We start from the raw sequence: 9651 nt of genomic DNA on the forward strand, positions 1-9651 counted from the left end.
GGTTTTACTATCGTCTTCGAGCATAATGCGGTGCATACACAGAGAAGGGCTTATACCTTTTAGATCTGATATGTTGTATCCTAAAGCGGTAGGGTATTTTCTTAGGACATTAAGTAATTTTTCAGTCTCAGTTCGTCCTAAGTTGGCGTTCACTATAACTGGTCGGTTTAGTTCTTCGTCTAGAAATTCGTATCTAAGATCGGTAGGAAGTGTCTTCAGCTCTATAGCAGGTTTCTTTGGTCCAGGTATAGGATCAGGGGTTAAAGCTAAGCATTCACTCAGGTGGTTATCTTGATATTCCTCACGCCAGTTGTCATCTTCAAAAATTGGCGGCATAGGAATTCTTAGGGTTTCGGTTTCCTTATTTGGTTCGGATTTTATTTCCTTGACACACTCGTCGATTATGTCAGCAGAACAGCATGTGTCAATTATAGAAGGTGCTTTTAGGAATTGGGAAAGGATAAATTCTATTTTCTCTTCTCCTACTTCGAAAGTAAGCTTTCCTCGCTTTACATCTATAATTGCACCAGCGGTCGCTAGAAATGGTCTTCCTAAAATGATCGGGATGTTAGAATCTTCTTGGATATCCATAATGATGAAGTCAGTTGGGATGTAGAATTGACCTACACGAACAGGGATATTCTCTAACATTCCTACAGGATATTTAACTGAACGGTCTGCTAGTTGAAGAGACATTCTTGTTGCTTTAAGCTCACCTAGATTGAGTTTCTTACAGGTCGAAAGAGGCATCAAACTAACACTAGCTCCTAAATCGCACAAGGCTTTCTCTATGATGGTTTTTCCAATTACGCAGGGTATAGAGAAACTACCAGGGTCTTTCAGTTTTGGAGGCATGTTGTTTTGGATGATAGCGCTACATTCAGCGGTAAGTGTTATAGTTTCGTTATCCTCGAGTTTCTTTTTGTTTGATAAGATTTCTTTTAAGAACTTAGCGTACGAAGGCATCTCAGTTATGGCTTCTGTGAATGGTATGGTTATGTTTAATTGCTTCAGAAGTTCTACAAATCTTTTAAATTGCGCTTCGGTTTTTGATTTAGCTAATCTTTGAGGGTAAGGAATTTGTGGCTTATAAGGTGGTGGTGGAACATAAGGTTTCTCTTTTTCGGGTTCCACTTCGTTATTGGTCTCATCAGTCTTAGCAGTTTGTTTGTCGGTTGTTTTCTTTTGGGTTTCCTTTGGCTCTTGTTGTGACATGGGTACGTTTTGGGTTCTAGGATCTATGGGTCCATCGTAATTAGTTCCACTTCGTAGTGTTATTGCGTTCGCATGTCCTTTAGGATTAGGTTGTGGTTGAGCAGGAAACGTGCCAGCAGGGGCAGCAGTAGGTGCTTGTTGTTGAGCTACTTGTGAGATTTGAGTTTCTAACATTTTGTTATGCGTAGCTAAAGCATCTACTTTGTTCGATAGTTGTTTTAGTTGCTCGCTATTGTGGATGTTTTGATTCAGGAAGTCTTTATTGGTTTGTTGTTGGGAAGCTATGAAGTTCTCCATCATGATTTCTAGGTTCGACTTCCTAGGGGTGTTTTGAGCAGCTACAGGCGCTTTTTGGTAGCCAGGTGGTACAGCAGGTGCTTGTCCAGGCGCGTACAACGCATTGTTGTTCTTATAAGAAAAGTTCGGGTGGTTTTTCCATCCAGGGTTGTACGTGTTAGAATAAGGGTTTCCTTGAGCGTAATTTACTTGATCAGATGGGACTCCAGTCAAGAGTTGACATTCAGCAACTACATGCCCAGTCAATCCACAAATCTCGCAGTTAGGTGCTACAGCGGCAGCGGTGGCTGAAGGAGTGATTGTCAAATTCTCGATCTTTTGAGTTAAAGCGTCTACTTTAGCGTTAACGCGGTCTATACCACTAATTTCGTACATTCCTCCTTTGGTTTGGGCTTTCTCTAGAGCGGCGCGTTCTCCTCCCCATTGGTAATGGTTTTGTGCCATGTTCTCTATGAGTTTGTATGCTTCATCATGGGGTTTGTCCATTAATGCTCCGCCAGCAGCGGCATCTATAGTCATTTTAGTGTTATATAAGAGACCACCATAAAAGGTATGGATGATCAGCCATGGTTCGAGTCCATGATGAGGACATATTCTAAGCATGTCCTTGTAACGTTCCCAAGCTTCGAAAAGCGATTCGTTATCTTTCTGGGTAAATCCGTTGATTTGACCTCTAAGCATAGCAGTTTTGCTAGGCGGAAAGTATCTTGCTAAGAATACTCTCTTCAATTCGTCCCACGTAGTTATGGAATTGGAAGGCAGGGATTGAAGCCACGCTCTCGCTCTATCTCTCAAGGAGAAAGGGAAAAGGCGTAATCGAATAGCTTCGGAACTAACGTTGTTGGCTTTGATAGTGTCGGCGTATTGCACGAACACGGATAAATGGAGATTGGGGTCGTCTACAGGGCTTCCAGAGAATTGATTCTGTTGAACAGCTTGGACCAGTGAAGGTTTCAGCTCGAAATTGTTTGCTTCAATCGCAGGTGGTGCGATACTTGAATGCGGTTCAGCGCGCGAAGGAGCGGCATAGTCTCTAAGAGGACGAATAGCAGCCATCTCTAACTTCGGGGTGATTTGATTGATTTGATCAGTAAAATTCAATTCCTGATTAATCGGAATTTCTGCTACTTCGGGAAGGTTGCGAGCTCGACGTTTAACGTTAATGAAACGTTCGATCTCGTTAATTCGTTGTATTAAGTCTCCTCCTTGTGAACGAGTATTTGGCATACAATCGTTCAAAAAGAAAGGGAAGAATTTTCCTAGTCTCTACGGTGTAACAGTGAGTTACGATATCGACTTAAATAGTCCCCGGCAACGGCGCCAAAAACTTGATCGCGACTTTACGTGTCTATAAATCTGATAACTGCAAGTGCACAGTCGTGTCGTGTAGTTTTAAAAGATATCGAATCCACAGGGACTATGAATCGATCTACCGTTATCTAAGGTTACTATGTAAAGCTAGGAGTACTAAAATTTTCGATTGTTCCTAAGGGAAAGTGATTGTGAGAAAATAAAGAGTAATAATAAAAGACAGGTGTCAGTATGTATTTCGTTTAACTAAAGGTAATCCGAAGGTCCATTGGCTTTTGCATAATTAAATTAAAAATCTTTACTAATTCCAATTGATTAAAAATCCTCGTCTCAAACTTTCGCTCTGTTGAGTCAGACTACTGTCCTAATCCTAATGTACGCTTTCGCCATCCCATTAGATTTTAGAAGAGCTTTTTGGAAACAATGTAATTAATAAAATGCCTATTTTACGAGGTTGTTATCTATTTAAATCTCCTAATCTCAAACTTTCGCTCTGTTGACTCGGAGCAAGCTAATACCCCTAACGTACGCTTTCGCCATCCCGCTCGAGTGTAAAAACAATTTTTGAAAATAAATAAGTTCCAATTAGTTTTAATACGCTTTCGCCATCCTTAAAACTAATGTCCTATGTCTACTATCCAGTTAAAGATCTCAAACTTTCGCTCTATTGATTTTAACCTTTGACCGTCCTAATCCCTCAAACTTTCGCTCTATTGGTTTTAAGACTTACTAATTAAACTAGACATATAAACCAAAAATAAGTGATAATTAATAAAACATAATTTAAGCCAATTTATTTCGGACCCCTACGGTTAACTTACTTTACATACCGACACCTTTAGTATTTTAGCCAGACATATTGATGCGATTAAACATACATAAATCGGTTCGGTTCATAATAATAAGCATATTAAATGGCATATAATATATCATGCAAATAAATAATATAAATAAGGCGATAAATAAAAAACCTGAATTAAAATAAATCTGGATTGAATTGAATCTTGAAGTACTCGAACTTCCACCACAGGTTGGCTGGATCGTTCTTCGGAATTTAAATGGCAGAAAATATAAACAAGGAAAATAAAGCGATAAATCTAACGTAAGGCTAGATCTATGAAAAGTTCACAACAATTTCCAGTGTAGAAGTCGTTGTGAGAAAATAGACGGTTAAATGTAAACAGAATAAAGAAAAGCAGTTCGCGGTACAATTTCGGCAGCACTTCGTTGGCAGGAAATCGGACCCTTTGTTGCTGAAGTGACTGCCTCTATTTATAGGTGAGGCTTTGCAGTTGCTTTGCGTGAAAAACGGGACTTTTTGCAGACCGGGACTTGGAGACGTGCGTCTCCTATTCTTCAGGGAGACTGGGTACGTGACTTGAGACGTGCGTCTCAAGTGGAGAAGATGTAGGAACATGGAGACGTGCGTCTCCCTTTGCTGACGTGGCATGGAGGATGTGGAGACGTGCGTCTCCACTTGCTGGGCAGGTTTGGGCCATGCAATTTTGTTCCTTTGTGGGCTGGTTCGTCTCTTTTGGGCCTTTTGGGTCCTAATTGCACCCCTCTTTAGTTTCAGCACCCTTTTCGTCTTTTAAGCATAAATATTGGTCATTTAAGCTCGATTTTCTTTCCTTTTCGCAAATAGTCGGAATTGAAGTGTAAAACCTGAAACAAAGCAAATACACGCGTAATATCATAATAAATTGACATAATAAATGGAAAATGCTATAAATATCTATGGATTTTAGGCTAAATATACGATATAAAATCGTGTTATCACTGATACGTTTTGATCAATCAATGAATCTTTATCTTCTCTCATTTTGTTTGTTTTTCATCTGAATCTTTTGTGCTTTTTGATGTTATGACAAAAAGGGGGAGAAAATGTGATATGATTTGATTAATTATATCAGTTGCTGGGAATAAGTCTCCACATTTCTAACAAAATTTGCAAGTTCTATGTCTTTGAGATTTTTGCAGGATTGAAGACATTCTGAAAAAGCTCAACATGAGAAGCAAAGACATGGGGAAAAGCAATTCTATATAGAAACATGTTCATGGAATTTGAAGCAAGCTTAGAGCTATGAAGCTTCAAGATCAGAAGCAAGAAGGAAGAATGTTTTGATATTCTGGTGGCAGAATATGCTCTAACACATTCTTATCCCTTATATGTTCTGATGCATTTTATGTGATCTAACACATACTATATGCTCTGATACATATGTTATATTCTGATTCATCCATGCTCTGACTTTTGTCGTTTAGTTTGTTCTGAAACATTTCAGGATGTAGAGATGCTCTGATGATGCTCTGGTACATTCAACAATGTTCTGATACAATCGAGCATGCAATGATTCAAGAAGAAATTCAAAGCTCTGAAGCTGTCCTATGGAAGCAAGAAGTAGAAGCTCTGAATGTTCTGAAGTTCTAGGCATTTGTGAACGTCTCAACTGAAATGAAAAATACCCAGGGAAGTCTTTTATTTATAAATTTCTTCTAGTATTTATTTCAGGGGGAGATTATTTATCTCAGGGGGAGATTGTTAATCTCAGGGGGAGACATATTCACACACTATGTTTATATGCTTATGCTATAACTGTGTAATTGTCTTTAGCCGTCTGATATTCTGATTGCAAATTCATATCATTTATATAAGTTTTTGTCATCATCAAAAAGGGGGAGATTGTTAGAACAAGAATTGTTCTGATCAATATTCTCGGTTTTGATGATAACAATGTATATGAATTTTGTATAAGACAATGTGGTACTCTAATCCTATGCATTTTCCATTTCAGGAAATATATATTGAGTATGCACAAATCAGCGCAAGAAGCACTGACTCAGAAGGTTCAAGTATGCAACATCAGAACATGCTCTCGCAAGACATCAGAAGATGGTCAAGCAGAATCAGAACATGGTCTATTGAAGCATCAGAAGAACTTGAGATCAGAAGTAGAAGCACTGAAGTTCTCATGGTATCACGCTAGAAGCACTTCAAGGTCAGAAAACAAGAAGATGCTCTGCACCAAGCTGTTATGACTCTGATATATTCAAACGTTGTATCTACAAAGATCATATCAGAAACAAGTACAAGATGGCAGGCTACGCTGACTAACAAAAGGAACATTAGAAGCTATTAAAGGCAAAGTCAGTTAAAGCAGGAAGAGCAAGGCTCGAGGCAGTTGACAAACGAGTGAAACATTAAATGCAATGCTGTACGGATCACGCAACGCATTAAATGCTCCCAACGATCATCTTCTCAAACGCCTATAAATAGAAGTTTTGATGAGAAGCTGAATACAACACTTTGTGCAAACATACAGAAACGCTGTCAAATTCAAAAGCTCTCAAACTTCATCTTCAACCTCACTTCATTACTGTTGTAATATCTTAGTGAGATTAAGCTTAAACTTTAAGAGAAATATCACAGTTGTGATTATAGCTTTTTAAGAAGCATTGTATAACTCTTGTAAGAATTTGTTTACATTCATTTGTAAAGAACTAGAGGAGATCAATTTGTGATCGAATTCTCTAGAAAGTCTTAGAGGGTATCTAAGCATTGTGTTCTAAGTGGAAAACCATTGTAATCAAGATTGATTAGTGGATTAAATCCTCAGATGAGGTAAATCACTCTAAGGGGGTGGACAGGAGTAGTTTCGTTAACAACGAACCAGGATAAAAATCATTGTGCAATTGTTTTTATCTTAAGAGTTTTTAAAGTACACTTATTCAACCCCCCCCCTTTCTAAGTGTTTTTCTATCCTTCAAAATTGACCCAAACAATATCCCTAATCATGCCCTATCATTCATAATCACGATAAGAGATGGTAATTGGAAGAGTCCCCCCTTACCTTAGCCAAATTTCTTGATCTTTGGTCTCTTCCTCTTTGTTCCTCTTTCACGTTCTTCGTGTTCCACTTCTTAGTTCCTTCACGTTCTATCCTTTTTTCCCAATTTCCTCTACTTTATGAAAACATAAAATAATTAGTAATGGGCTTACTCACTTAGCACCCCCATACTACTAATCTCACCATCCGGCCCAATGGCCCTTAATCCATAATTCTCCAATAATTCAACAAAATACCAAATAATTATAAATAATAATTTAATTTCCGATTAAATTAAAATTAGAAAATATGGGGTGTTACATGCATCGTACCTTACGGTGTTCACCGTACCTTATGGTGTTTCGTAATTCTCTTATGTATATACCGTACATTTACGGTGTTCTGTAATTCTCTTAAGTCCACCTTACCTTATGGTGTTCCATATTTTACTAAAGTACATTGTATCTTATGGTGTTCCATATTTTACTCTCTCACCAATCCGTCCTTATGTGTGTGACCCTGTAGGTTCTCGTGATGTTGACAATTATACTAAATCACATATTTAATATAATAAACAATGATCAGTATCTAGCAACACATTACTGCTATCCAAGTCACAAAAATATCATGTGATCTAACAAAACCTTTATGAGTATAATTACCATTTTCCCCTCATGTCTATATTGAACACAAGGCATAGACTGTGTCACCCTTGTCTAGTTCAATATTGGACCCTTAGACATATATCATGTTATGTAGAATGGGAAAATTCTATCTAGGTCACTCATATCCATCGACATGATTTATGGAATACCCATCAACCATCTTCATGGTCATCTTGTTGTGCATAACGTTTGATTGGCAATGAAATACTCGATTCTGCATCTAGGATCCATAGTGGTTTTAGATTGAAGGGTGGTATACATCACTTTCACCTCAAGAATAACTTTTGACATTTTTCATAACATATTCTGTAGTATTCTCATGGTGGGTCAATCCATCATAAATATTACTCATGATATTCATGCATATGTGAAGACTTGATAGCTCTTTATCCACGATCCATGAGATATGATCATCCACCTAATAGTCTCAATGCTTTAATGTTATCCTTATTCATAATAAAGTTTGACTATGGATACTTTAAAAATAGTGTCCTTATTGTGGAACCTTGTTTTGTAGGTAATATACCTTTAACTAAGAAATCATATTTTGATGATGACAACTTTAAAGGTCAACCATAAGAATAAGTGATGATAAATCAAGCATAGTGCTTAAGCGGTTAAAGATGCAAACTCAAGTAATATGGTTTCATGAACTTAACTATTCAAAGAAGGCAAGCAAAAGTGGAAAATCTATAAAGCCTCGAGTGATCTCAAGTAGTGTCAATACATAAGGCAATATCTGACAAAGGGCTTGTAGGTTAAGAGTTAAATCTCCCGACTTAATAAGAGAGTGAACTCAGGTAAGAAAAAGGCTTTTTCATAAAATTATATGTCTATAAGAACACATACACACACACACACACACACTAAAACCTTTTTCAAATATCTTTATCAAAGAGAAAATATCTTTAAAAATGTCTAGGAGTTGTACCTGATGACTTATGAGCTGTGGAAATGGCTAGAAGGAAAAATTCGGTTCATCTAATCGATTAGGACTTTGGTATAATCAATTAGACCAATTAAAAATTACCCTCAAGTGATTTAGACAACACCTTAATGATGTGCAATGAGCATATATCTTAAACTTCCATTTTGGAACTTATAATCAATTGTTTTTTGAAATCTAATCGATTAACTAACCGTAAAAATTATTGAATGCAATTTTCATTTTTGGCACACCTCTTGCCTATAAATAGAGACCTCATTTCTCATTTTAAATCATCTAGAAACATGTTTTGACACTATCTCCTTTCACTCTCTCTCGCTCTAAGTTTTTTTTTACTTTCTCTTACTAGATGTTATAGCCAGATGCTTTTGTAAGGAAAGTCTCTTTGCGAGTGAGGTTATTTGTGTAATTTATAATTGTAAAAATTCACCAAGGATATCGTTTATATGAACCTTGGTTGAATACTGTCATTTAGGGATTATTTGTGGTTAGAAGCTAAATCCAATAAAAGCTTTGGTTGGAGATTGTGTGTTCAGTTCATATTTTGATTGAAGATTAGCCATTATAAAAATCTTCCATAGTTCTTGGTTAGCCGGTTAAAACCAAGATAGGTTGAGGATTAGCCGATAGTAAAATCTTCCTAGGTTTGAGATTAACCCTATTAAAATATCAGAGGTTATGGTTTATCCTGTTAAAGCCAAGATTATTGAGCTCCAATTTTTGGAACTTGAAGGTTAACCCTTACAAGGTCCGTGTTCGTGGAAAGGAGACTATCTGCTTTAATCCTCAATTGGGAAAGGAACTTGGCCACTTTACTCTCAAAAATATTTTGGAGAAATTACACAAACCGCTCATATCTATTGTCTTGTAATAATATTTTGGTTGAAGGTCAACCACCATTTCTTTGTATAAGCGGGTTCGTGAGCTTTTCTTACTAAAAGATCTCGGGTATTATTGGAAAGTCCAAATATCAAGTCCATATCTCCCCTTAACTATTTAATTTCTGCTATTTAATTTCCTCTACATATACTTTTAAAAATGTTTTTAAACTCTGATTTTAATTGCCAAAAGTTTTCAAAAACATATTTTTCTAAACCACACAATTCATCCCCCTCTTGTGTGTGAAGTCTCAAGTTCAACACTTATGATTAATGAGATCTCATAATTAAGTCATACTTAATGTTTCATCAAACGAACTAGATATTCTTGGGACCTTATTATTTTGGAAAAAGAAACATGACAAAGAAATGCATTTTATTATTAATAATTAATTTGATACAAGTACCAAGTTCTAATAAAACTATTGGGCTCTAGGGCTTACACCAACATTTTTCCCCCACGCATCAGATTTCTTAGTGTGTTTGAAACTCTGAATAATTTTTCATAAGTG

General features: G+C 36.8%; 1 non-coding gene across 1 annotated transcript; it reads left to right on the forward strand.

Moving 5' to 3' along the window:
* The first annotated feature begins 2086 nt into the window (after window positions 1-2086).
* LOC131608358 (small nucleolar RNA R71) lies at window positions 2087-2193 on the forward strand. The gene has a single exon (XR_009285623.1). It is a non-coding gene; the product is annotated as a small nucleolar RNA R71 (small nucleolar RNA).
* The last annotated feature ends 7458 nt before the right edge of the window (window positions 2194-9651 follow it).

The sequence above is a fragment of the Vicia villosa genome, linkage group LG5, assembly GCF_029867415.1.
Source record: "Vicia villosa cultivar HV-30 ecotype Madison, WI linkage group LG5, Vvil1.0, whole genome shotgun sequence".
NCBI classification, from domain to species: Eukaryota; Viridiplantae; Streptophyta; class Magnoliopsida; order Fabales; family Fabaceae; genus Vicia; species Vicia villosa.